At 58.0% G+C, this 24,930-nt stretch overlaps 7 non-coding genes and 7 pseudogenes across 7 annotated transcripts; all 14 read right to left on the bottom strand.

Moving 5' to 3' along the window:
• Positions 1–1,358: 1,358 nt before the first annotated feature.
• LOC146581348 (5S ribosomal RNA) lies at positions 1,359–1,477 on the bottom strand (annotated as a pseudogene).
• Positions 1,478–3,315: 1,838 nt separating this feature from the next.
• On the bottom strand, positions 3,316–3,434 carry LOC146581347 (5S ribosomal RNA; annotated as a pseudogene).
• A 1,300-nt stretch (positions 3,435–4,734) lies between these two features.
• LOC146581346 (5S ribosomal RNA) lies at positions 4,735–4,843 on the bottom strand (annotated as a pseudogene).
• Positions 4,844–6,720: 1,877 nt separating this feature from the next.
• On the bottom strand, positions 6,721–6,839 carry LOC146581345 (5S ribosomal RNA; annotated as a pseudogene).
• Positions 6,840–9,652: 2,813 nt separating this feature from the next.
• LOC146581344 (5S ribosomal RNA) lies at positions 9,653–9,771 on the bottom strand. Its single transcript, XR_014891881.1, has one exon. It is a non-coding gene; the product is annotated as a 5S ribosomal RNA (ribosomal RNA).
• Positions 9,772–12,701: 2,930 nt separating this feature from the next.
• Positions 12,702–12,820, bottom strand: LOC146581343 (5S ribosomal RNA). Its single transcript, XR_014891945.1, has one exon. It is a non-coding gene; the product is annotated as a 5S ribosomal RNA (ribosomal RNA).
• Positions 12,821–14,982: 2,162 nt separating this feature from the next.
• On the bottom strand, positions 14,983–15,101 carry LOC146581342 (5S ribosomal RNA). The gene has a single exon (XR_014891954.1). It is a non-coding gene; the product is annotated as a 5S ribosomal RNA (ribosomal RNA).
• A 1,334-nt stretch (positions 15,102–16,435) lies between these two features.
• Positions 16,436–16,554, bottom strand: LOC146581341 (5S ribosomal RNA; annotated as a pseudogene).
• An 883-nt stretch (positions 16,555–17,437) lies between these two features.
• LOC146581340 (5S ribosomal RNA) lies at positions 17,438–17,556 on the bottom strand. Its single transcript, XR_014891880.1, has one exon. It is a non-coding gene; the product is annotated as a 5S ribosomal RNA (ribosomal RNA).
• Positions 17,557–18,338: 782 nt separating this feature from the next.
• On the bottom strand, positions 18,339–18,457 carry LOC146581339 (5S ribosomal RNA). Its single transcript, XR_014891879.1, has one exon. It is a non-coding gene; the product is annotated as a 5S ribosomal RNA (ribosomal RNA).
• Positions 18,458–20,186: 1,729 nt separating this feature from the next.
• Positions 20,187–20,305, bottom strand: LOC146581338 (5S ribosomal RNA). The gene has a single exon (XR_014892059.1). It is a non-coding gene; the product is annotated as a 5S ribosomal RNA (ribosomal RNA).
• A 1,854-nt stretch (positions 20,306–22,159) lies between these two features.
• Positions 22,160–22,278, bottom strand: LOC146581337 (5S ribosomal RNA; annotated as a pseudogene).
• A 699-nt stretch (positions 22,279–22,977) lies between these two features.
• On the bottom strand, positions 22,978–23,096 carry LOC146581336 (5S ribosomal RNA). The gene has a single exon (XR_014891877.1). It is a non-coding gene; the product is annotated as a 5S ribosomal RNA (ribosomal RNA).
• A 1,687-nt stretch (positions 23,097–24,783) lies between these two features.
• On the bottom strand, positions 24,784–24,902 carry LOC146581335 (5S ribosomal RNA; annotated as a pseudogene).
• Positions 24,903–24,930: the final 28 nt, after the last annotated feature.

The following is a 24,930-nucleotide window of genomic DNA, read 5'->3' as shown; positions in this document are numbered from 1 at the left end:
CAAGAACCAGCACAGGACCTGGTGTGTTTTACATGGCCACAGCAAGCAGCACAGGGCCTGGTTTGGTGAAGATGGCCTCAGCAAGCAGCCACAGGCCCTGGTTTGGTGTAAGTGGCCTCAGCCAGCAGCCACAGGCCCTGGTGTGGTGTAAGTGGCCTCAGCCAGCAGCCACAGGCCCTGGTGTGGTCTAAGTGGCCTCAGCCAGTGCCACAGGCCCTGGTGTGGTGTAAGTGGCCTGAGTAAGAGCCACAGGCCCTGGTGTGGTGTAAGTGGCCTCAGCCAGCAGCCACAGGCCCTGGTGTGGTGTAAGTGGCCTGAGCAAGTGCCACAGGCCCTGGTGTGGTGTAAGTGGCCTAAGCCAGAGCCACAGGCCCTGGTGTGGTGTAAGTGGCCTGAGCAAGAGCCACAGGGCCTGGTTTGGTGAAGATGGCCTCGGCCAGAAGCGCAGGGCCTGGTGTGATGTGAGTGGCCTGAGCAAGAGCCACAGGCCCTGGTGTGGTGTAAGTGGCCTCAGCCAGCAGCCACAGGCCCTGGTGTGGTGTAAGTCGCCTCAGACAGAAGCCACAGGCACTGGTGTGGTGTAAGTGGCCTCAGCCAGCAGCAAAAGGGCCCTGGTGTGGTGTAAGTCGCCTCAGCCAGCAGCCACAGGCCCTGGTGTGGTGTAGATGGCCTCAGCCAGCAGCCACAGGCCCTGGTGTGGTGTCAGTGGCCTCAGACAGCAGCCACAGGCCCTGGTGTGGTGTAGGTGGCCTCAGCCAGCAGCCACAGGCCCTGGTGTGGTGTAAGTGGCCTCAGCCAGCAGCCACAGGCCCTGGTGTGGTGTAAGTGGCCTGAGCAAGAGCCACAGGCCCTGGTGTGGTGTAAGTGGCCTGAGCAAGAGCCACAGACCCTGGTGTGGTGTAATTGGCCTCAATAGCAACTAATGCCCTGGTGTGGTGTAGGTGGCCTCAGCCAGCAGCCACAGGCCCTGGTGTGGTGTAAGTGGCCTCAGCCAGCAGCCACAGGCCCTGGTGTGGTGTAAGTGGCCTGAGCAAGTGCCACAGGCCTGGTGTGGTGTAAGTGGCCTGAGCAAGAGCCACAGACCCTGGTGTAGTGTAATTGGCCTCAATAGCAACTAAGGCCCTGGTGTGGTGTAAGTGGCCTCAGCCAGCAGCCACAGGCCCTGATGTGGTGTAAGTGGCCCCAGCCGGTCACTCAGGCCCTGGTGTGGTGTAGGTGGCATCAGCTAGCAGCAAAAGACATTGGAAAAGAGCCAAAAGCAATGTCGTTAATGTGCCCTCATTAATGGGGAGCTGCTTTTGGTCTTTTAATACACCCCTTCTCTGGATCAAAAGCGGTTCAATGACATGAAAATGAAAGGCTTACAGCACCAGGTATTCCCAGGCAGTCTCCCATCCAAGTACTAACCAAGCCCAGCCCTGCTTAGCTTCCGAGATCAGACGAGGTCGGGCGTGCTTAGGGTGGTATGGCCGTAAGCTGCTGGCCCCAGCACAATGTCTCAATTTATGGATTCAAGTGATTAGGTGGCAAGTACCTGAAGTTACGAAGACAATCCTATAACCATACCTGCATGTTTGCATAATACCCTAACCCAAAGGCTCAGTTTGGCATTTATCCAACAGCACAGGCCCTGGATTGTTGAAGATGGCCTCAGGAACCAGCACAGGGCCTGGTGTGTTGTACATGGCCACAGCAAGCAGCACAGGGCCTGGTTTGGTGAAGATGGCCTCAGCCAGAAGCACAGGGCCTGGTGTGATATGAGTGGCCTGAGCAAGAGCCACAGGCCCTGGTGTGGTGTAAGTGGAATCAGCCAGCAGCCACAGGCCCTGGTGTGGTGTAAGTGGCCTGAGCCAGAGCCACAGGCCCTGGTGTGGTGTAACTGGCCTGAATAGCAAATAAGGCCCTGGTGTGGTGTAAGTGGCCTCAGCCAGAGCCACAGGCCCTGGTGTGGTGTAAGTGGCCTCAATAGCAACTAAGGCCCTGGTGTGGTGTAAGTGGCCTCAGCCAACAGCCACAGGCCCTGGTATGGTGTAAGTGGCCTCAGCCAGCAGCCACAGGCCCTGGTGTGGTGTAAGTGGCCAGAAGCGCAGGGCCTGGTGTGATGTGAGTGGCCTGAGCAAGAGCCACAGACCCTGGTGTGGTGTAATTGGCCTCAATAGCAACTAAGGCCCTGGTGTGGTGTATGTGGCCTCAGCCAGCAGCCACAGGCCCTGGTGTGGTGTAACTGGCCTCAGCCAGCAGCCACAGGCCCTGGTGTGGTGTAAGTGGCCTCAGCCAGAGCCACAGGCCCTGATGTGGTGTAAGTCGCCTCAGCTAGCAGCACAGGGCCTGGTTTGGTGAAGATGGCCTCGGCCAGAAGCACAGGACCTGGTTTGATATGAGTGGCCTGAGCCAGCAGCCACAGGCCCTGGTGTGGTGTAAGTGGCCTCAGCCAGCAGCAACAGGCCCTGGTGTGGTGTAAGTCGCCTCAGCCAGAAGCCACAGGCACTGGTGTGGTGTAAGTCGCCTCAGCAAGCAGCCACAGGCCCTGGTGTGGTGTAGGTGGTCTCAGCCAGCAGCCACAGGCCCTGGTGTGGTGTAAGTGGCCTCAGCCAGCAGCCACAGGCCCTGGTGTGGTGTAAGTGGCCTCAGCAAGAGCCACAGACCCTGGTGTGGTGTAATTGGCCTAAGACAGAGCCACAGGCCCTGGTGTGGTGTAAGTGGCCTGAGCAAGAACCACAGGGCCTGGTTTGGTGAAGATGGCCTCGGCCAGAAGCGCAGGGCCTGGTGTGATGTGAGTGGCCTGAGCAAGAGCCACAGGCCCTGGTGTGGTGTAAGTGGCCTCAGCCAGCAGCCACAGGCCCTGGTGTGGTGTAAGTGGCCTCAGCCAGAAGCCACAGGCACTGGTGTGGTGTAAGTGGCCTCAGCCAGCAGCCACAGGCCCTGGTGTGGTGTAGGTGGCCTCAGCCAGCAGCCACAGGCCCTGGTGTGGTGTAAGTGGCCTCAATAGCAACTAAGGCCCTGGTGTGGTGTAAGTGGCTTCAGCCAGCAGCCACAGGCTCTGGTGTGGTGTAACTGGCCTCAGCCAGCAGCCACAGGCCCTGGTGTGGTGTAAGTGGCCTCAGCCAGAGCCACAGGCCCTGATGTGGTGTAAGTGGCCCCAGCCGGTCACTCAGGCCCTGGTGTGGTGTAGGTGGCATCAGCTAGCAGCACAAGACATTGGAAAAGAGCCAAAAGCAGTGTCGTTAATGTGCCCTCATTAATGGGCAGCTGCTTTTGGTCTTTTAATACACCCCTTCTCTGGATCAAAAGCGGTTCAATGACATGAAAATGAAAGGCTTACAGCACCAGGTATTCCCAGGCAGTCTCCCATCCAAGTACTAACCAAGCCCAGCCGTGCTTAGCTTCCGAGATCAGACGAGGTCGGGCGTGCTCAGGGTGGTATGGCCGTAAGCTGCTGGCTCCAGCACAATGTCTCAATTTATGGATTCAAGTGATTAGGTGGCAAGTACCTGAAGTTACGAAGACAATCCTATAACCATACCTGCATGTTTGCATAATACCCTAACCCAAAGGCTCAGTTTGGCATTTATCCAACAGCACAGGCCCTGGATTGTTGAAGATGGCCTCAGGAACCAGCACAGGGCCTGGTGTGTTGTACATGGCCACAGCAAGCAGCACAGGGCCTGGTTTGGTGAAGATGGCCTCGGCCAGAAGCGCAGGGCCTGGTGTGATGTGAGTGGCCTGCGCAAGAGCCACAGGCCTTGGTGTGGTGTAAGTGGCCTCAGCCAGCAGCCACAGGCCCTGGTGTGGTGTAAGTCGCCTCAGCCAGAAGCCACAGGCACTGGTGTGGTGTAAGTGGCCTCAGCCAGCAGCAAAAGGGCCCTGGTGTGGTGTAAGTGGCCTCAGCCAGCAGCCACAGGCCCTGGTGTGGTGTAGGTGGCCTCAGCCAGCAGCCACAGGCCTTGGTGTGGTGTAAGTGGCCTCAGCCAGCAGCCACAGGCCCTGGTGTGGTGTAAGTCGCCTCAGCCAGAAGCCACAGGCACTGGTGTGGTGTAAGTGGCCTCAGCCAGCAGCAAAAGGGCCCTGGTGTGGTGTAAGTGGCCTCAGCCAGCAGCCACAGGCCCTGGTGTGGTGTAAGTCGCCTCAGCCAGAAGCCACAGGCACTGGTGTGGTGTAAGTGGCCTCAGCCAGCAGCAAAAGGGCCCTGGTGTGGTGTAAGTGGCCTCAGCCAGCAGCCACAGGCCCTGGTGTGGTGTAAGTGGCCTCAGCCAGCAGCCACAGGCCCTGGTGTGGTGTAAGTGGCCTCAGCCAGTGCCACAGGCCCTGGTGTGGTGTAAGTGGCCTGAGCAAGAGCCACAGACCCTGGTGTGGTGTAATTGGCCTCAATAGCAACTAAGGCCCTGGTGTGGTGTAGGTGGCCTCAGCCAGCAGCCACAGGCCCTGGTGTGGTGTAAGTGGCCTCAGCCAGAGCCACAGGCCCTGGTGTGGTGTAAGTGGCCTCAATAGCAAATAATGCCCTGGTGTGGTGTAAGTGGCCTCAGCCAGAGCCACAGGCCCTGATGTGGTGTAAGTGGCCCCAGCCGGTCAATCAGGCCCTGGTGTGGTGTAGGTGGCATCAGCTAGCAGCACAAGACATTGGAAAACAGCCAAAAGCAATGTCGTTAATGTGCCCTCATTAATGGGCAGCTGCTTTTGGTCTTTTAATACACCCCTTCTCTGGATCAAAAGCGGTTCAATGACATGAAAATGAAAGGCTTACAGCACCAGGTATTCCCCCATCCAAGTACTAACCAAGCCCAGCCCTGCTTAGCTTCCGAGATCAGACGAGGTCGGGCGTGCTCAGGGTGGTATGGCCGTAAGCTGCTGGCTCCAGCAGAATGTCTCAATTTATGGATTCAAGTGATTAGGTGGCAAGTACCTGAAGTTACGAAGACAATCCTATAACCCTACCTGCATGTTTGCATAATACCCTAACCCAAAGGCTCAGTTTAGCATTTATCCAACAGCACAGGTCCTGGATTGTTGAAGATGGCCTAAGGAACCACCACAGGGCCTGGTGTGTTGTACATGGCCACAGCAAGCAGCACAGGGCCTGGTTTGGTGAAGATGGCCTCGGCCAGAAGCACAGGGCCTGGTGTGATATGAGTGGCCTTAGCAAGAGCCACAGGCCCTGGTGTGGTGTAAGTGGAATCAGCCAGCAGCCACAGGCCCTGGTGTGGTGTAAGTGGCCTCAGCCAGAGCCACAGGCCCTGGTGTGGTGTAACTGGCCTCAATAGCAAATAAGGCCCTGATGTGGTGTAAGTGGCCTCAGCCAGAGCCACAGGCCCTGGTGTGGTGTAAGTGGCCTCAATAGCAACTAAGGCCCTGGTGTGGTGTAAGTGGCCTCAGCCAGCAGTCACAGGCCCTGGTGTGGTGTAGGTGGCCTCAGCCAGCAGCCACAGGCTCTGGTGTGGTGTAAGTCGCCTCAGCCAGCAGCCACAGGCCCTGGTATGGTGTAAGTGGCCTCAGCCAGCAGCCACAGGCCCTGGTGTGGTGTAAGTGGCCAGAAGCGCAGGGCCTGGTGTGATGTGAGTGGCCTGAGCAAGAGCCACAGACCCTGGTGTGGTGTAATTGGCCTCAATAGCAACTAAGGCCCTGGTGTGGTGTATGTGGCCTCAGCCAGCAGCCACAGGCCCTGGTGTGGTGTAACTGGCCTCAGCCAGCAGCCACAGGCCCTGGTGTGGTGTAAGTGGCCTCAGCCAGAGCCACAGGCCCTGATGTGGTGTAAGTCGCCTCAGCCAGAAGCCACAGGCACTGGTGTGGTGTAAGTGGCCTCAGCCAGCAGCAACAGGCCCTGGTGTGGTGTAAGTCGCCTCAGCAAGCAGCCACAGGCCCTGGTGTGGTGTAGGTGGCCTCAGCCAGCAGCCACAGGCCCTGGTGTGGTGTAAGTGGCCTCAGCCAGCAGCCACAGGCCCTGGTGTGGTCTAAGTGGCCTCAGCAAGAGCCACAGACCCTGGTGTGGTGTAATTGGCCTCAATAGCAACTAAGGCCCTGGTGTGGTGTATGTGGCCTCAGGCAGCAGCCACAGGCCCTGATGTGGTGTAAGTGGCCCCAGCCGGTCACTCAGGCCCTGGTGTGGTGTAGGTGGCCTCAGCCAGCCGCCACAGGCCCTGGTGTGGTGTAAGTGGCCTCAGCCAGCAGCCACAGGCCCTGGTGTGGTGTAAGTGGCCTGAGCAAGAGCCACAGACCATGGTGTGGTGTAATTGGCCTCAATAGCAACTAAGGCCCTGGTGTGTTGTACATGGCCACAGCTAGCACCACAGGGCCTGGTTTGGTGAAGATGGCCTCGGCCAGAAGCGCAGGGCCTGGTGTGATGTGAGTGGCCTGAGCAAGAGCCACAGGCCCTGGTGTGGTGTAAGTGGCCTCAGCCAGCAGCCACAGGCCCTGGTGTGGTGTAAGTCGCCTCAGCCAGCAGCCACAGGCCCTGGTGTGGTGTAGGTGGCCTCAGCCAGCAGCCACAGGCCCTGGTGTGGTGTAAGTGGCCTCAGCCAGAGCCACAGGCCCTGATGTGGTGTAAGTGGCCCCAGCCGGTCACTCAGGCCCTGGTGTGGTGTAGGTGGCATCAGCTAGCAGCAAAAGACATTGGAAAAGAGCCAAAAGCAATGTCGTTAATGTGCCCTCATTAATGGGGAGCTGCTTTTGGTCTTTTAATACACCCCTTCTCTGGATCAAAAGCGGTTCAATGACATGAAAATGAAAGGCTTACAGCACCAGGTATTCCCAGGGAGTCTCCCATCCAAGTACTAACCAAGCCCAGCCCTGCTTAGCTTCCGAGATCAGACGAGGTCGGGCGTGCTTAGGGTGGTATGGCGGTAAGCTGCTGGCCCCAGCACAATGTCTCAATTTATGGATTCAAGTGATTAGGTGGCAAGTACCTGAAGTTACGAAGACAATCCTATAACCATACCTGCATGTTTGCATAATACCCTAACCCAAAGGCTCAGTTTGGCATTTATCCAACAGCACAGGCCCTGGATTGTTGAAGATGGCCTCAGGAACCAGCACAGGGCCTGGTGTGTTGTACATGGCCACAGCAAGCAGCACAGGGCCTGGTTTGGTGAAGATGGCCTCAGCCAGAAGCACAGGGCCTGGTGTGATATGAGTGGCCTGAGCAAGAGCCACAGGCCCTGGTGTGGTGTAAGTGGAATCAGCCAGCAGCCACAGGCCCTGGTGTGGTGTAAGTGGCCTGAGCCAGTGCCACAGGCCCTGGTGTGGTGTAACTGGCCTGAATAGCAAATAAGGCCCTGGTGTGGTGTAAGTGGCCTCAGCCAGAGCCACAGGCCCTGGTGTGGTGTAAGTGGCCTCAATAGCAACTAAGGCCCTGGTGTGGTGTAAGTGGCCTCAGCCAACAGCCACAGGCCCTGGTATGGTGTAAGTGGCCTCAACCAGCAGCCACAGGCCCTGGTGTGGTGTAAGTGGCCAGAAGCGCAGGGCCTGGTGTGATGTGAGTGGCCTGAGCAAGAGCCACAGACCCTGGTGTGGTGTAATTGGCCTCAATAGCAACTAAGGCCCTGGTGTGGTGTATGTGGCCTCAGCCAGCAGCCACAGGCCCTGGTGTGGTGTAACTGGCCTCAGCCAGCAGCCACAGGCCCTGGTGTGGTGTAAGTGGCCTCAGCCAGAGCCACAGGCCCTGATGTGGTGTAAGTCGCCTCAGCTAGCAGCACAGGGCCTGGTTTGGTGAAGATGGCCTCGGCCAGAAGCACAGGACCTGGTTTGATATGAGTGTCCTGAGCCAGCAGCCACAGGCCCTGGTGTGGTGTAAGTGGCCTCAGCCAGAAGCCACAGGCACTGGTGTGGTGTAAGTGGCCTGAGCCAGTGCCACAGGCCCTGGTGTGGTGTAACTGGCCTGAATAGCAAATAAGGCCCTGGTGTGGTGTAAGTGGCCTCAGCCAGAGCCACAGGCCCTGGTGTGGTGTAAGTGGCCTCAATAGCAACTAAGGCCCTGGTGTGGTGTAAGTGGCCTCAGCCAACAGCCACAGGCCCTGGTATGGTGTAAGTGGCCTCAACCAGCAGCCACAGGCCCTGGTGTGGTGTAAGTGGCCAGAAGCGCAGGGCCTGGTGTGATGTGAGTGGCCTGAGCAAGAGCCACAGACCCTGGTGTGGTGTAATTGGCCTCAATAGCAACTAAGGCCCTGGTGTGGTGTATGTGGCCTCAGCCAGCAGCCACAGGCCCTGGTGTGGTGTAACTGGCCTCAGCCAGCAGCCACAGGCCCTGGTGTGGTGTAAGTGGCCTCAGCCAGAGCCACAGGCCCTGATGTGGTGTAAGTCGCCTCAGCTAGCAGCACAGGGCCTGGTTTGGTGAAGATGGCCTCGGCCAGAAGCACAGGACCTGGTTTGATATGAGAGTCCTGAGCCAGCAGCCACAGGCCCTGGTGTGGTGTAAGTGGCCTCAGCCAGAAGCCACAGGCACTGGTGTGGTGTAAGTGGCCTCAGCCAGCAGCAACAGGCCCTGGTGTGGTGTAAGTCGCCTCAGCAAGCAGCCACAGGCCCTGGTGTGGTGTAGGTGGTCTCAGCCAGCAGCCACAGGCCCTGGTGTGGTGTAAGTGGCCTCATCCAGCAGCCACAGGCCCTGGTGTGGTGTAAGTGGCCTCAGCAAGAGCCACAGACCCTGGTGTGGTGTAATTGGCCTAAGCCAGAGCCACAGGCCCTGGTGTGGTGTAGGTGGTCTCAGCCAGCAGCCACAGGCCCTGGTGTGGTGTAAGTGGCCTCAGCCAGCAGCCACAGGCCCTGGTGTGGTGTAAGTGGCCTCAGCAAGAGCCACAGACCCTGGTGTGGTGTAATTGGCCTAAGCCAGAGCCACAGGCCCTGGTGTGGTGTAAGTGGCCTGAGCAAGAACCACAGGGCCTGGTTTGGTGAAGATGGCCTCGGCCAGAAGCGCAGGGCCTGGTGTGATGTGAGTGGCCTGAGCAAGAGCCACAGGCCCTGGTGTGGTGTAAGTGGCCTCAGCCAGCAGCCACAGGCCCTGGTGTGGTGTAAGTCGCCTCAGCCAGAAGCCACAGGCACTGGTGTGGTGTAAGTGGCCTCAGCCAGCAGCAGAAGGGCCCTGGTGTGGTGTAAGTCGCCTCAGCCAGCAGCCACAGGCCCTGGTGTGGTGTAGGTGGCCTCAGCCAGCAGCCACAGGCCCTTGTGTGGTGTAATTGGCCTAAATAGCAACTAAGGCCCTGGTGTGGTGTAGGTGGCCTCAGCCAGCAGCCACAGGCCCTCGTGTGGTGTAAGTGGCCTCAGCCAGGGCCACAGGCCCTGGTGTGGTGTAAGTGGCCTGAGCAAGAGCCACAGACCCTGGTGTGGTGTAATTGGCCTCAATAGCAACTAAGGCCCTGGTGTGGTGTAGGTGGCCTCAGCCAGCAGCCACAGGCCCTGGTGTGGTGTAAGTGGCCTCAGCCAGCAGCCACAGGCCCTTGTGTGGTGTAATTGGCCTCAATAGCAACTAAGGCCCTGGTTTGGTGTATGTGGCCTCAGCCAGCAAATAAGGCCGTGGTGTGGTGTAGGTGGCATCAGCTAGCAGCACAAGACATTGGAAAACAGCCAAAAGCAATGTCGTTAATGTACCCTCATTAATGGGCAGCTGCTTTTGGTCTTTTAATACACCCCTTCTCTGGATCAAAAGCGGTTCAATGACATGAAAATGACAGGCTTACAGCACCAGGTATTCCCAGGCAGTCTCCCATCCAAGTACTAACCAAGCCCAGCCCTGCTTAGCTTCCGAGATCAGACGAGGTCGGGCGTGCTCAGGGTGGTATGGCCGTAAGCTGCTGGCTCCAGCACAATGTCTCAATTTATGGATTCAAGTGATTAGGTGGCAAGTACCTGAAGTTACGAAGACAATCCTATAACCATACCTGCATGTTTGCATAATACCCTAACCCAAAGGCTCAGTTTGGCATTTATCCAACAGCACAGGCCCTGGATTGTTGAAGATGGCCTCAAGAACCAGCACAGGACCTGGTGTGTTTTACATGGCCACAGCAAGCAGCACAGGGCCTGGTTTGGTGAAGATGGCCTCAGCAAGCAGCCACAGGCCCTGGTTTGGTGTAAGTGGCCTCAGCCAGCAGCCACAGGCCCTGGTGTGGTGTAAGTGGCCTCAGCCAGCAGCCACAGGCCCTGGTGTGGTCTAAGTGGCCTCAGCCAGTGCCACAGGCCCTGGAGTGGTGTAAGTGGCCTGAGTAAGAGCCACAGGCCCTGGTGTGGTGTAAGTGGCCTCAGCCAGCAGCCACAGGCCCTGGTGTGGTGTAAGTGGCCTGAGCAAGTGCCACAGGCCCTGGTGTGGTGTAAGTGGCCTAAGCCAGAGCCACAGGCCCTGGTGTGGTGTAAGTGGCCTGAGCAAGAGCCACAGGGCCTGGTTTGGTGAAGATGGCCTCGGCCAGAAGCGCAGGGCCTGGTGTGATGTGAGTGGCCTGAGCAAGAGCCACAGGCCCTGGTGTGGTGTAAGTGGCCTGAGCAAGAGCCACAGGCCCTGGTGTGGTGTAAGTGGCCTGAGCAAGAGCCACAGGCCCTGGTTTGGTGTAGGTGGCCTCAATAGCAAATAAGGCCCTGGTGTGGTGTAAGTGGCCTCAGCCAGAGCCACAGGCCCTAGTGTGGTGTAAGTGGCCTCAATAGCAACTAAGGCCCTGGTGTGGTGTAAGTGGCCTCAGCCAACAGCCACAGGCCCTGGTATGGTGTAAGTGGCCTCAACCAGCAGCCACAGGCCCTGGTGTGGTGTAAGTGGCCAGAAGCGCAGGCCTGGTGTGATGTGAGTGGCCTGAGCAAGAGCCACAGACCCTGGTGTGGTGTAATTGGCCTCAATAGCAACTAAGGCCCTGGTGTGGTGTATGTGGCCTCAGCCAGCAGCCACAGGCCCTGGTGTGGTGTAACTGGCCTCAGCCAGCAGCCACAGGCCCTGGTGTGGTGTAAGTGGCCTCAGCCAGAGCCACAGGCCCTGATGTGGTGTAAGTCGCCTCAGCTAGCAGCACAGGGCCTGGTTTGGTGAAGATGGCCTCGGCCAGAAGCACAGGACCTGGTTTGATATGAGTGTCCTGAGCCAGCAGCCACAGGCCCTGGTGTGGTGTAAGTGGCCTCAGCCAGAAGCCACAGGCACTGGTGTGGTGTAACTGGCCTGAATAGCAAATAAGGCCCTGGTGTGGTGTAAGTGGCCTCAGCCAGAGCCACAGGCCCTGGTGTGGTGTAAGTGGCCTCAATAGCAACTAAGGCCCTGGTGTGGTGTAAGTGGCCTCAGCCAACAGCCACAGGCCCTGGTATGGTGTAAGTGGCCTCAACCAGCAGCCACAGGCCCTGGTGTGGTGTAAGTGGCCAGAAGCGCAGGGCCTGGTGTGATGTGAGTGGCCTGAGCAAGAGCCACAGACCCTGGTGTGGTGTAATTGGCCTCAATAGCAACTAAGGCCCTGGTGTGGTGTATGTGGCCTCAGCCAGCAGCCACAGGCCCTGGTGTGGTGTAACTGGCCTCAGCCAGCAGCCACAGGCCCTGGTGTGGTGTAAGTGGCCTCAGCCAGAGCCACAGGCCCTGATGTGGTGTAAGTCGCCTCAGCTAGCAGCACAGGGCCTGGTTTGGTGAAGATGGCCTCGGCCAGAAGCACAGGACCTGGTTTGATATGAGTGTCCTGAGCCAGCAGCCACAGGCCCTGGTGTGGTGTAAGTGGCCTCAGCCAGAAGCCACAGGCACTGGTGTGGTGTAAGTGGCCTCAGCCAGCAGCAACAGGCCCTGGTGTGGTGTAAGTCGCCTCAGCAAGCAGCCACAGGCCCTGGTGTGGTGTAGGTGGTCTCAGCCAGCAGCCACAGGCCCTGGTGTGGTGTAAGTGGCCTCAGCAAGAGCCACAGACCCTGGTGTGGTGTAATTGGCCTAAGCCAGAGCCACAGGCCCTGGTGTGGTGTAGGTGGTCTCAGCCAGCAGCCACAGGCCCTGGTGTGGTGTAAGTGGCCTCAGCCAGCAGCCACAGGCCCTGGTGTGGTGTAAGTGGCCTCAGCAAGAGCCACAGACCCTGGTGTGGTGTAATTGGCCTAAGCCAGAGCCACAGGCCCTGGTGTGGTGTAAGTGGCCTGAGCAAGAACCACAGGGCCTGGTTTGGTGAAGATGGCCTCGGCCAGAAGCGCAGGGCCTGGTGTGATGTGAGTGGCCTGAGCAAGAGCCACAGGCCCTGGTGTGGTGTAAGTGGCCTCAGCCAGCAGCCACAGGCCCTGGTGTGGTGTAAGTCGCCTCAGCCAGAAGCCACAGGCACTGGTGTGGTGTAAGTGGCCTCAGCCAGCAGCAGAAGGGCCCTGGTGTGGTGTAAGTCGCCTCAGCCAGCAGCCACAGGCCCTGGTGTGATGTAGGTGGCCTCAGCCAGCAGCCACAGGCCCTGGTGTGGTGTAAGTGGCCTCAATAGCAACTAAGGCCCTGGTGTGGTGTAAGTGGCTTCAGCAGCAGCACAGGCTCTGGTGTGGTGTAACTGGCCTCAGCCAGCAGCCACAGGCCCTGGTGTGGTGTAAGTGGCCTCAGCCAGAGCCACAGGCCCTGATGTGGTGTAAGTGGCCCCAGCCGGTCACTCAGGCCCTGGTGTGGTGTAGGTGGCATCAGCTAGCAGCACAAGACATTGGAAAACAGCCAAAAGCAATGTCGTTAATGTGCCCTCATTAATGGGCAGCTGCTTTTGGTCTTTTAATACACCCCTTCTCTGGATCAAAAGCGGTTCAATGACATGAAAATCAAAGGCTTACAGCACCAGGTATTCCCAGGCAGTCTCCCATCCAAGTACTAACCAAGCCCAGCCCTGCTTAGCTTCCGAGATCAGACGAGGTCGGGCGTGGTCAGGGTGGTATGGCCGTAAGCTGCTGGCTCCAGCACAATGTCTCAATTTATGGATTCAAGTGATTAGGTGGCAAGTACCTGAAGTTACGAAGACAATCCTATAACCATACCTGCATGTTTGCATAATACCCTAACCCAAAGGCTCAGTTTGGCATTTATCCAACAGCACAGGCCTGGATTGTTGAAGATGGCCTCAGGAACCAGCACAGGGCCTGGTGTGTTGTACATGGCCACAGCAAGCAGCACAGGGCCTGGTTTGGTGAAGATGGCCTCGGCCAGAAGCGCAGGGCCTGGTGTGATGTGAGTGGCCTGCGCAAGAGCCACAGGCCTTGGTGTGGTGTAAGTGGCCTCAGCCAGCAGCCACAGGCCCTGGTGTGGTGTAAGTCGCCTCAGCCAGAAGCCACAGGCACTGGTGTGGTGTAAGTGGCCTCAGCCAGCAGCAAAAGGGCACTGGTGTGGTGTAAGTGGCCTCAGCCAGCAGCCACAGGCCCTGGTGTGGTGTAGGTGGCCTCAGCCAGCAGCCACAGGCCCTTGTGTGGTGTAATTGGCCTAAATAGCAACTAAGGCCCTGGTGTGGTGTAGGTGGCCTCAGCCAGCAGCCACAGGCCCTGGTGTGGTGTAAGTGGCCTGAGCAAGAGCCACAGGCCCTGGTGTGGTGTAAGTGGCCTGAGCAAGAGCCACAGGCCCTGGTGTGGTGTAGGTGGCCTCAGCCAGCAGCCACAGGCCCTGGTGTGGTGTAGGTGGCCTCAGCCAGCAGCCACAAGCCCTTGTGTGGTGTAAGTGGCCTCAGCCAGCAGCCACAGGCCCTGGTGTGGTGTAAGTGGCCTCAGCCAGCAGCCACAGGCCCTGGTGTGGTCTAAGTGGCCTCAGCCAGTGCCACATTCCCTGGTGTGGTGTAAGTGGCCTGAGCAAGAGCCACAGGCCCTGGTGTGGTGTAAGTGGCCTCAGCCAGCAGCCACAGGCCCTGGTGTGGTGTAAGTGGCCTGAGCAAGTGCCACAGGCCCTGGTGTGGTGTAAGTGGCCTGAGCAAGTGCCACAGGCCCTGGTGTGGTGTAAGTGGCCTCAATAGCAAATAAGGCCCTGGTGTGGTGTAAGTGGCCTGAGCAAGAACCACAGGGCCTGGTTTGGTGAAGATGGCCTCGGCCTGAAGCGCAGGGCCTGGTGTGATGTGAGTGGCCTGAGCAAGAGCCACAGGCCCTGGTGTGGTGTAAGTGGCCTCAGCCAGCAGCCACAGGCCCTGGTGTGGTGTAAGTGGCCTCAGCCAGAAGCCACAGGCACTGGTGTGGTGTAAGTGGCCTCGGCCAGAAGCGCAGGGCCTGGTGTGATGTGAGTGGCCTGAGCAAGAGCCACAGGCCTTGGTGTGGTGTAAGTGGCCTCAGCCAGCAGCCACAGGCCCTGGTGTGGTGTAAGTCGCCTCAGCCAGAAGCCACAGGCACTGGTGTGGTGTAAGTGGCCTCAGCCAGCAGCAAAAGGGCCCTGGTGTGGTGTAAGTCGCCTCAGCCAGCAGCCACAGGCCCTGGTGTGGTGTAGGTGGCCTCAGCCAGCAGCCACAGGCCCTGGTGTGGTGTAAGTGGCCTCAGCCAGCAGCCACAGGCCCTGGTGTGGTGTAAGTGGCCTCAGCCAGCAGCCACAGGCCCTGGTGTGGTGTAAGTGGCCTCAGCCAGTGCCACAGGCCCTGGTGTGGTGTAGATGGCCTGAGCAAGAGCCACAGACCCTGGTGTGGTGTAATTGGCCTCAGCCAGCAGCCACAGGCCCTGGTGTGGTGTAAGTGGCCTCAGCCAGTGCCACAGGCCCTGGTGTGGTGTAATTGGCCTCAATAGCAACTAAGGCCCTGGTGTGGTGTAAGTGGCCTGAGCAAGAGCCACATACCCTGGTGTGGTGTAATTGGCCTCAATAGCAACTAAGGCCCTGGTGTGGTGTAGGTGGCCTCAGCCAGCAGCCACAGGCCCTGGTGTGGTGTAAGTGGCCTCAGCCAGAGCAACAGGCCCTGATGTGGTGTAAGTGGCCCCAGCCGGTCACTCAGGCCCTGGTGTGGTGTAGGTTGCATCAGCTACCAGCACAAGACATTGGAAAACAGCCAAAAGCAATGTCGTTAATGTGCCCTCATTAATGGGGAGCTGCTTCTGGTCTTTTAATACACCCCTTCTCTGGATCAAAAGCGGTTCAATGACATGAAAATGAAAGGCTTACAGCACCAGGTATTCCCAGGAAGTCTCCCATCCAAGTACTAACCAAGGCCAGCCCTGCTTAGCTTCCGAGATCAGACGAGGTCGGGTGTGCTCAGGGTGGTATGGCCGTAAGCTGCTGGCCCCAGCACAATGTCTCAATTTATGGATTCAAGTGATTAGGTGGCAAGTACCTGAAGTTACGAAGACAATCCTATAACCATACCTGCATGTTTGCATAATACCCTAACCAAAAGGCTCAGTTTGGCATTTATCCAACAGCACAGGCCCTGGATTGTTGAAGATGGCCTCAAGAACCAGCACAGGACCTGGTGTGTTTTACATGGCCACAGCAAGCAGCACAGGGCCTGGTTTGGTGAAGATGGCCTCAGCAAGCAGCCACAGGCCCTGGTTTGGTGTAAGTGGCCTCAGCTAGCAGCCACAGGCCCTGGTGTGGTGTGAGTGGCCTCAGCCAGCAGCCACAGGCCCTGGTGTGGTCTAAGTGGCCTCAGCCAGTGCCACAGGCCCTGGTGTGGTGTAAGTGGCCTGAGCAAGAGCCACAGGCCCTGGTGTGGTGTAAGTGGCCTCAGCCAGCAGCCACAGGCCCTGGTGTGGTGTAAGTGGCCTGAGCAAGTGCCACAGGCCCTGGTGTGGTGTAAGTGGCCTAAGCCAGAGCCACAGGCCCTGGTGTGGTGTAAGTGGCCTCAATAGCAAATAAGGCCCTGGTGTGGTGTAAGTGGCCTGAGCAAGAACCACATGGCCTGGTTTGGTGAAGATGGCCTCGGCCAGAAGCGCAGGGCCTGGTGTGATGTGAGTGGCCTGAGCAAGAGCCACAGGCCCTGGTGTGGTGTAAGTGGCCTCAGCCAGCAGCCACAGGCCCTGGTGTGGTGTAAGTGGCCTCAGCCAGAAGCCACATGCACTGGTGTGGTGTAAGTGGCCTCAGCCAGCAGCAAAAGGGCCCTGGTGTGGTGTAGGTGGCCTCAGCCAGCAGCCACAGGCCCTGGTGTGGTGTAAGTGGCCTCAATAGCAACTAAGGCCCTGGTGTGGTGTAAGTGGCTTCAGCCAGCAGCCACAGGCCCTGGTGTGGTGTAAGTGGCCTCAGCCAGCAGCCACAGGCCCTGGTGTGGTGTAGGTGGCCTCAGCCAGCAGCCACAGGCCCTGGTGTGGTGTAAGTGGCCTCAATAGCAACTAAGGCCCTGGTGTGGTGTAAGTGGCTTCAGCCAGCAGCCACAGGCTCTGGTGTGGTGTAAGTGGCCTCAGCCAGAGCCACAGTCCCTGATGTGGTGTAAGTGGCCCCAGCCGGTCACTCAGGCCCTGGTGTGGTGTAGGTGGCATCAGCTAGCAGCACAAGACATTGGAAAACAGCCAAAAGCAGTGTCGTTAATGTGCCCTCATTAATGGGCAGCTGCTTTTGGTCTTTTAATACACCCCTTCTCTGGATCAAAAGCGGTTCAATGACATGAAAATGAAAGGCTTACAGCACCAGGTATTCCCAGGCAGTCTCCCATCCAAGTACTAACCAAGCCCAGCCCTGCTCAGCTTCCGAAATCAGACGAGGTCGGGCGTGCTCAGGGTGGTATGGCCGTAAGCTGCTGGCCCCAGCACAATGTCTCAATTTATGGATTCAGGTGATTAGGTGGCAAGTACCTGAAGTTACGAAGACAATCCTATAACCCTACCTTCATGTTTGCATAATACCCTAACCCAAAGGCTCAGTTTAGCATTTATCCAACAGCACAGGCCCTGGATTGTTGAAGATGGCCTCAGGAACCAGCACAGGGCCTGGTGTGTTGTACATGGCCACAGCTAGCAGCACAGGGCCTGGTTTGGTGAAGATGGCCTCGGCCAGAAGCGCAGGGCCTGGTGTGATGTGAGTGGCCTGAGCAAGAGCCACAGGCCCTGGTGTGGTGTAAGTGGCCTGAGCAAGAGCCACAGGCCCTGGTGTGGTGTAAGTGGCCTCAATAGCAAATAAGGCACTGGTGTGGTGTAAGTGGCCTCAGCCAGCAGCCACAGGCCCTTGTGTGGTGTAAGTGGCCTCAGCCAGCAGCCACAGGCCCTGGTGTGGTGTAAGTGGCCTCAGCCAGTGCCACAGGCCCTGGTGTGGTGTAATTGGCCTCAATAGCAACTAAGGCCCTGGTGTGGTGTAAGTGGCCTGAGCAAGAGCCACATACCCTGGTGTGGTGTAATTGGCCTCAATAGCAACTAAGGCCCTGGTGTGGTGTAGGTGGCCTCAGCCAGCAGCCACAGGCCCTGGTGTGGTGTAAGTGGCCTCAGCCAGAGCCACAGGCCCTGATGTGGTGTAAGTGGCCCCAGCCGGTCACTCAGGCCCTGGTGTGGTGTAGGTGGCATCAGCTAGCAGCACAAGACATTGGAAAAGAGCCAAAAGCAATGTCGTTAATGTGCCCTCATTAATGGGCTTTTGGTCTTTTAATACACCCCTTCTCTGGATCAAAAGCGGTTCAATGACATGAAAGGCTTACAGCACCAGGTATTCCCAGGCAGTCTCCCATCCAAGTACTAACCAAGCCCAGCCCTGCTTAGCTTCCGAGATCAGACGAGGTCGGGCGTGCTCAGGGTGGTATGGCCGTAAGCTGCTGGCCCCAGCACAATGTCTCAATTTATGGATTCAAGTGATTAGGTGGCAAGTACCTGAAGTTACGAAGACAATCCTATAACCATACCTGCATGTTTGCATAATACCCTAACCCAAAGGCTCAGTTTGGCATTTATCCAACAGCACAGGCCCTGGATTGTTGAAGATGGCCGCAGGAACCAGCACAGGGCCTGGTGTGTTGTACATGGCCACAGCTAGCAGCACAGGGCCTGGTTTGGTGAAGATGGCCTTGGCCAGAAGAGCAGGGCCTGGTGTGATGTGAGTGGCCTGAGCAAGAGCCACAGGCCCTGGTGTGGTGTAAGTGGCCCCAGCCGGTCACTCAGGCCCTGGTTTGGTGTAAGTGGCCTCAGCTATCAGCCACAGGCCCTGGTGTGGTGTGAGTGGCCTCAGCCAGCAGCCACAGGCCCTGGTGTGGTCTAAGTGGCCTCAGCCAGTGCCACAGGCCCTGGTGTGGTGTAGGTGGCCTCAGCCAGCAGCCACAGGCCCTTGTGTGGTGTAATTGGCCTCAATAGCAACTAAGGCCCTGGTGTGGTGTAGGTGGCCTCAGCCAGCAGCCACAGGCCCTGGTGTGGTGTAAGTGGCCTCAGCCAGCAGCCACAGGCCCTGGTGTGGTGTAAGTGGCATCAGCTAGCAGCACAAGACATTGGAAAACAGCCAAAAGCAATGTCGTTAATGTGCCCTCATTAATGGGGAGCTGCTTTTGGTCTTTTAATACACCCCTTCTCTGGATCAAAAGCGGTTCAATGACATGAAAATGAAAGGCTTACAGCACCAGGTATTCCCAGGCAGTCTCCCATCCAAGTACTAACCAAGCCCAGCCCTGCTTAGCTTCCGAGATCAGACGAGGTCGGGCGTGCTCAGGGTGGTATGGCCGTAAGCTGCTGGCCCCAGCACAATGTCTCAATTTATGGATTCAAGTGATTAGGTGGCAAGTACCTGAAGTTACGAAGACAATCCTATAACCATACCTGCATGTTTGCATAATACCCTAACCCAAAGGCTCAGTTTGGCATTTATCCAACAGCACAGGCCCTGGATTGTTGAAGATGGCCTCAAGAACCAGCACAGGACCTGGTGTGTTTTACATGGCCACAGCAAGCAGCACAGGGCCTGGTTTGGTGAAGATGGCCTCAGCAAGCAGCCACAGGCCCTGGTTTGGTGTAAGTGGCCTCAGCCAGCAGCCACAGGCCCTGGTGTGGTGTAAGTGGCCTCAGCCAGCAGCCACAGGCCCTGGTGTGGTCTAAGTGGCCTCAGCCAGTGCCACAGGCCCTGGTGTGGTGTAAGTGGCCTGAGTAAGAGCCACAGGCCCTGGTGTGGTGTAAGTGGCCTCAGCCAGCAGCCACAGGCCCTGGTGTGGTGTAAGTGGCCTGAGCAAGTGCCACAGGCCCTGGTGTGGTGTAAGTGGCCTAAGCCAGAGCCACAGGCCCTGGTGTGGTGTAAGTGGCCTGAGCAAGAGCCACAGGGCCTGGTTTGGTGAAGATGGCCTCGGCCAGAAGCGCAGGGCCTGGTGTGATGTGAGTGGCCTGAGCAAGAGCCACAGGCCCTGGTGTGGTGTAAGTGGCCTCAGCCAGCAGCCACAGGCCCTGGTGTGGTGTAAGTCGCCTCAGCCAGAAGCCACAGGCACTGGTGTGGTGTAAGTGGCCTCAGCCAGCAGCAAAAGGGCCCTGGTGTGGTGTAAGTCGCCTCAGCCAGCAGCCACAGGCCCTGGTGTGGTGTAGATGGCCTCAGCCAGCAGCCACAGGCCCTGGTGTGGTGTAAGTGGCCTCAGCCAGCGGCCACAGGCCCTGGTGTGGTCTAAGTGGCCTCAGCCAGAAGCACAGGGCCTGGTGTGATATGAGTGGCCTGAGCAAGAGCCACAGGCCCTGGTGTGGTGTAAGTGGCCTGAGCAAGAGCCACAGGCCCTGGTGTGGTGTAAGTGGCCTGAGCAAGAGCCACAGGCCCTGGTGTGGTGTAGGTGGCCTCAGCCAGCAGCCACAGGCCCTGGTGTGGTGTAGGTGGCCTCAGCCAGCAGCCACAAGCCCTTGTGTGGTGTAAGTGGCCTCAGCCAGCAGCCACAGGCCCTGGTGTGGTGTAAGTGGCCTCAGCCAGTGCCACAGGCCCTGGTGTGGTGTAAGTGGCCTGAGCAAGAGCCACAGACCATGGTGTGGTGTAATTGGCCTCAATAGCAACTAAGGCCCTGGTGTGGTGTAAGTGGCCTCAGCCAGCAGCCACAGGCCCTGGTGTGGTGTAAGTGGCCTCAGCCAGCAGCCACAGGCCCTGGTGTGGTGTAAGTGGCCTCAGCCAGCAGCCACAGGCCCTGGTGTGGTGTAAGTGGCCTGAGCAAGTGCCACAGGCCCTGGTGTGGTGTAAGTGGCCTAAGCCAGAGCCACAGGCCCTGGTGTGGTGTAAGTGGCCTGAGCAAGAGCCACAGGCCCTGGTGTGGTGTAATTGGCCTCAATAGCAACTAAGGCCCTGGTTTGGTGTAGGTGGCATCAGCTAGCAGCACAAGACATTGGAAAACAGCCAAAAGCAATGTCGTTAATGTAACCTCATTAATGGGCAGCTGCTTTTGGTCTTTTAATACACCCCTTCTCTGGATCAAAAGCGGTTCAATGACATGAAAATGAAAGGCTTACAGCACCAGGTTTTCCCAGGCAGTCTCCCATCCAAGTACTAACCAAGCCCAGCCCTGCTTAGCTTCCGAAATCAGACGAGGTCGGGCGTGCTCAGGGTGGTATGGCCGTAAGCTGCTGGCTCCAGCACAATGTCTCAATTTATGGATTCAAGTGATTAGGTGGCAAGTACCTGAAGTTACGAAGATAATCCTATAACCATACCTGCATGTTTGCATAATACCCTAACCCAAAGGCTCAGTTTGGCATTTATCCAACAGCACAGGCCCTGGATTGTTGAAGATGGCCTCAGGAACCAGCACAGGGCCTGATGTGTTGTACATGGCCACAGCAAGCAGCACAGGCCCTGGTGTGGTGTAGATGGCCTCAGCCAGCAGCCACAGGCCCTGGTGTGGTGTAGGTGGCCTCAGCCAGCAGCCACAGGCCCTGGTGTGGTCTAAGTGGCCTCAGCCAGAAGCACAGGGCCTGGTGTGATATGAGTGGCCTGAGCAAGAGCCACAGGCCCTGGTGTGGTGTAAGTGGCCTGAGCAAGAGCCACAGGCCCTGGTGTGGTGTAAGTGGCCTGAGCAAGAGCCACAGGCCCTGGTGTGGTGTAGGTGGCCTCAGCCAGCAGCCACAAGCCCTTGTGTGGTGTAAGTGGCCTCAGCCAGCAGCCACAGGCCCTGGTGTGGTGTAAGTGGCCTCAGCCAGTGCCACAGGCCCTGGTGTGGTGTAAGTGGCCTGAGCAAGAGCCACAGACCATGGTGTGGTGTAATTGGCCTCAATAGCAACTAAGGCCCTGGTGTGGTGTAGGTGGCCTAAGCCAGCAGCCACAGGCCCTGGTGTGGTGTAAGTGGCCTCAGCCAGCAGCCACAGGCCCTGGTGTGGTGTAAGTCGCCTCAGCCAGAAGCCACAGGCACTGGTGTGGTGTAAGTGGCCTCAGCCAGCAGCAAAAGGGCCCTGGTGTGGTGTAAGTCGCCTCAGCCAGCAGCCACAGGCCCTGGTGTGGTGTAAGTGGCCTCAGCCAGAGCCACAGGCCCTGATGTGGTGTAAGTGGCCCCAGCCGGTCACTCAGGCCCTGGTGTGGTGTAGGTGGCATCAGCTAGCAGCCACAGGCCCTGGTGTGGTGTAAGTCGCCTCAGCCAGAAGCCACAGGCACTGGTGTGGTGTAAGTGGCCTCAGCCAGCAGCAAAAGGGCCCTGGTGTGGTGTAAGTCGCCTCAGCCAGCAGCCACAGGCCCTGGTGTGGTGTAGGTGGCCTCAGCCAGCAGCCACAGGCCCTGGTGTGGTGTAAGTGGCCTCAGCCAGCAGCCACAGGCCCTGTTGTGGTGTAAGTGGCCTCAGCCAGCAGCCACAGGCCCTGGTGTGGTGTAAGTGGCCTCAGCCAGTGCCACAGGCCCTGGTGTGGTGTAAGTGGCCTGAGCAAGAGCCACAGACCCTGGTGTGGTATAATTGGCCTCAGCCAGCAGCCACAGGCCCTGGTGTGGTGTAAGTCGCCTCAGACAGAAGCCACAGGCACTGGTGTGGTGTAAGTGGCCTCAGCCAGCAGCAAAAGGGCCCTGGTGTGGTATAAGTCGCCTCAGCCAGCAGCCACAGGCCCTGGTGTGGTGTAGGTGGCCTCAGCCAGCAGCCACAGGCCCTGGTGTGGTGTAAGTGGCCTGAGCAAGAGCCACATACCCTGGTGTGGTGTAATTGGCCTCAATAGCAACTAATGCCCTGGTGTGGTGTAAGTGGCCTCAGCCAGCAGCCACAGGCCCTGGTGTGGTGTAAGTGGCCTCAGCCAGAGCCACAGGCCCTGATGTGGTGTAAGTGGCCCCAGCCGGTCACTCAGGCCCTGGTGTGGTGTAGGTGGCATCAGCTAGCAGCACAAGACATTGGAAAACAGCCAAAAGCAATGTCGTTAATGTGCCCTCATTAATGGGCAGCTGCTTTTGGTCTTTTAATACACCCCTTCTCTGGATCAAAAGCGGTTCAATGACATTAAAATGAAAGGCTTACAGCACCAGGTATTCCCAGGCAGTTTCCCATCCAAGTACTAACCAAGCCCAGCCCTGCTCAGCTTCCGAGATCAGACGAGGTCGGGCGTGCTCAGGGTGGTATGGCCGTAAGCTGCTGGGCCCAGCACAATGTCTCAATTTATGGATTCAGGTGATTAGGTGGCAAGTACCTGAAGTTACGAAGACAATACTATAACCCTACCTTCATGTTTGCATAATACCCTAACCCAAAGGCTCAGTTTAGCATTTATCCAACAGCACAGGCCCTGGATTGTTGAAGATGGCCTCAGGAACCAGCACAGGGCCTGGTGTGTTGTACATGGCCACAGCTAGCAGCACAGGGCCTGGTTTGGTGAAGATGGCCTCGGCCAGAAGCGCAGGGCCTGGTGTGATGTGAGTGGCCTGAGCAAGAGCCACAGGCCCTGGTGTGGTGTAATTGGCCTCAATAGCAACTAAGGCCCTGGTGTGGTGTAAGTGGCCTGAGCAAGAGCCACATACCCTGGTGTGGTGTAATTGGCCTCAATAGCAACTAAGGCCCTGGTGTGGTGTAGGTGGCCTCAGCCAGCAGCCACAGGCCCTGGTGTGGTGTAAGTGGCCTCAGCCAGAGCAACAGGCCCTGATGTGGTGTAAGTGGCCCCAGCCGGTCACTCAGGCCCTGGTGTGGTGTAGGTGGCATCAGCTAGCAGCACAAGACATTGGAAAACAGCCAAAAGCAATGTCGTTAATGTGCCCTCATTAATGGGGAGCTGCTTCTGGTCTTTTAATACACCCCTTCTCTGGATCAAAAGCGGTTCAATGACATGAAAATCAAAGGCTTACAGCACCAGGTATTCCCAGGCAGTCTCCCATCCAAGTACTAACCAAGCCCAGCCCTGCTTAGCTTCCGAGATCAGACGAGGTCGGGCGTGCTCAGGGTGGTATGGCCGTAAGCTGCTGGCCCCAGCACAATGTCTCAATTTATGGATTCAAGTGATTAGGTGGCAAGTACCTGAAGTTACGAAGACAATCCTATAACCATACCTGCATGTTTACATAATACCCTAACCAAAAGGCTCAGTTTGGCATTTATCCAACAGCACAGGCCCTGGATTGTTGAAGATGGCCTCAGGAACCAGCACAGGACCTGGTGTGTTTTACATGGCCACAGCAAGCAGCACAGGGCCTGGTTTGGTGAAGATGGCCTCAGCAAGCAGCCACAGGCCCTGGTTTGGTGTAAGTGGCCTCAGCTAGCAGCCACAGGCCCTGGTGTGGTGTGAGTGGCCTCAGCCAGCAGCCACAGGCCCTGGTGTGGTCTAAGTGGCCTCAGCCAGTGCCACAGGCCCTGGTGTGGTGTAAGTGGCCTAAGCCAGAGCCACAGGCCCTGGTGTGGTGTAAGTGGCCTCAACAGCAAATAAGGCCCTGGTGTGGTGTAGGTGGCCTCAGCCAGTGCCACAGGCCCTGGTGTGGTGTAAGTGGCCTGAGTAAGAGCCACAGGCCCTGGTGTGGTGTAAGTGGCCTCAGCCAGCAGCCACAGGCCCTGGTGTGGTGTAAGTGGCCTGAGCAAGTGCCACAGGCCCTGGTGTGGTGTAAGTGGCCTAAGCCAGAGCCACAGGCCCTGGTGTGGTGTAAGTGGCCTGAGCAAGAGCCACAGGGCCTGGTTTGGTGAAGATGGCCTCGGCCAGAAGCGCAGGGCCTGGTGTGATGTGAGTGGCCTGAGCAAGAGCCACAGGCCCTGGTGTGGTGTAAGTGGCCTCAGCCAGCAGCCACAGGCCCTGGTGTGGTGTAAGTCGCCTCAGCCAGAAGCCACAGGCACTGGTGTGGTGTAAGTGGCCTCAGCCAGCAGCAAAAGGGCCCTGGTGTGGTGTAAGTCGCCTCAGCCAGCAGCCACAGGCCCTGGTGTGGTGTAGATGGCCTCAGCCAGCAGCCACAGGCCCTGGTGTGGTGTAAGTGGCCTCAGCCAGCAGCCACAGGCCCTGGTGTGGTCTAAGTGGCCTCAGCCAGAAGCACAGGGCCTGGTGTGATATGAGTGGCCTGAGCAAGAGCCACAGGCCCTGGTGTGGTGTAAGTGGCCTGAGCAAGAGCCACAGGCCCTGGTGTGGTGTAAGTGGCCTGAGCAAGAGCCACAGGCCCTGGTGTGGTGTAGGTGGCCTCAGCCAGCAGCCACAGGCCCTGGTGTGGTGTAGGTGGCCTCAGCCAGCAGCCACAAGCCCTTGTGTGGTGTAAGTGGCCTCAGCCAGCAGCCACAGGCCCTGGTGTGGTGTAAGTGGCCTCAGCCAGTGCCACAGGCCCTGGTGTGGTGTAAGTGGCCTGAGCAAGAGCCACAGACCATGGTGTGGTGTAATTGGCCTCAATAGCAACTAAGGCCCTGGTGTGGTGTAAGTGGCCTCAGCCAGCAGCCACAGGCCCTGGTGTGGTGTAAGTGGCCTTAGCCAGAGCCACAGGCCCTGATGTGGTGTAAGTGGCCCCAGCCGGTCACTCAGGCCCTGGTGTGGTGTAGGTGTCATCAGCTAGCAGCACAAGACATTGGAAAACAGCCAAAAGCAATGTCGTTAATGTGCCCTCATTAATGGGCAGCTGCTTTTGGTCTTTTAATACACCCTTCTCTGGATCAAAAGCGGTTCAATGACATGAAAATCAAAGGCTTACAGCACCAGGTATTCCCAGGCAGCCTCCCATCCAAGTACTAACCAAGCCCAGCCCTGCTTAGCTTCCGAGATCAGACGAGGTCAGGGGTGCTCAGGGTGGTATGGCCGTAAGCTGCTGGCCCCAGCACAATGTCTCAATTT

This window comes from Mchenga conophoros, linkage group LG3 (genome assembly GCF_057382185.1).
Source record: "Mchenga conophoros isolate Kocher_MC1m ecotype Shallow Benthic linkage group LG3, M_conophoros_male_GT1.1, whole genome shotgun sequence".
NCBI lineage: Eukaryota > Metazoa > Chordata > Actinopteri > Cichliformes > Cichlidae > Mchenga > Mchenga conophoros.
This window is presented reverse-complemented; position numbering and strand designations above follow the sequence as displayed.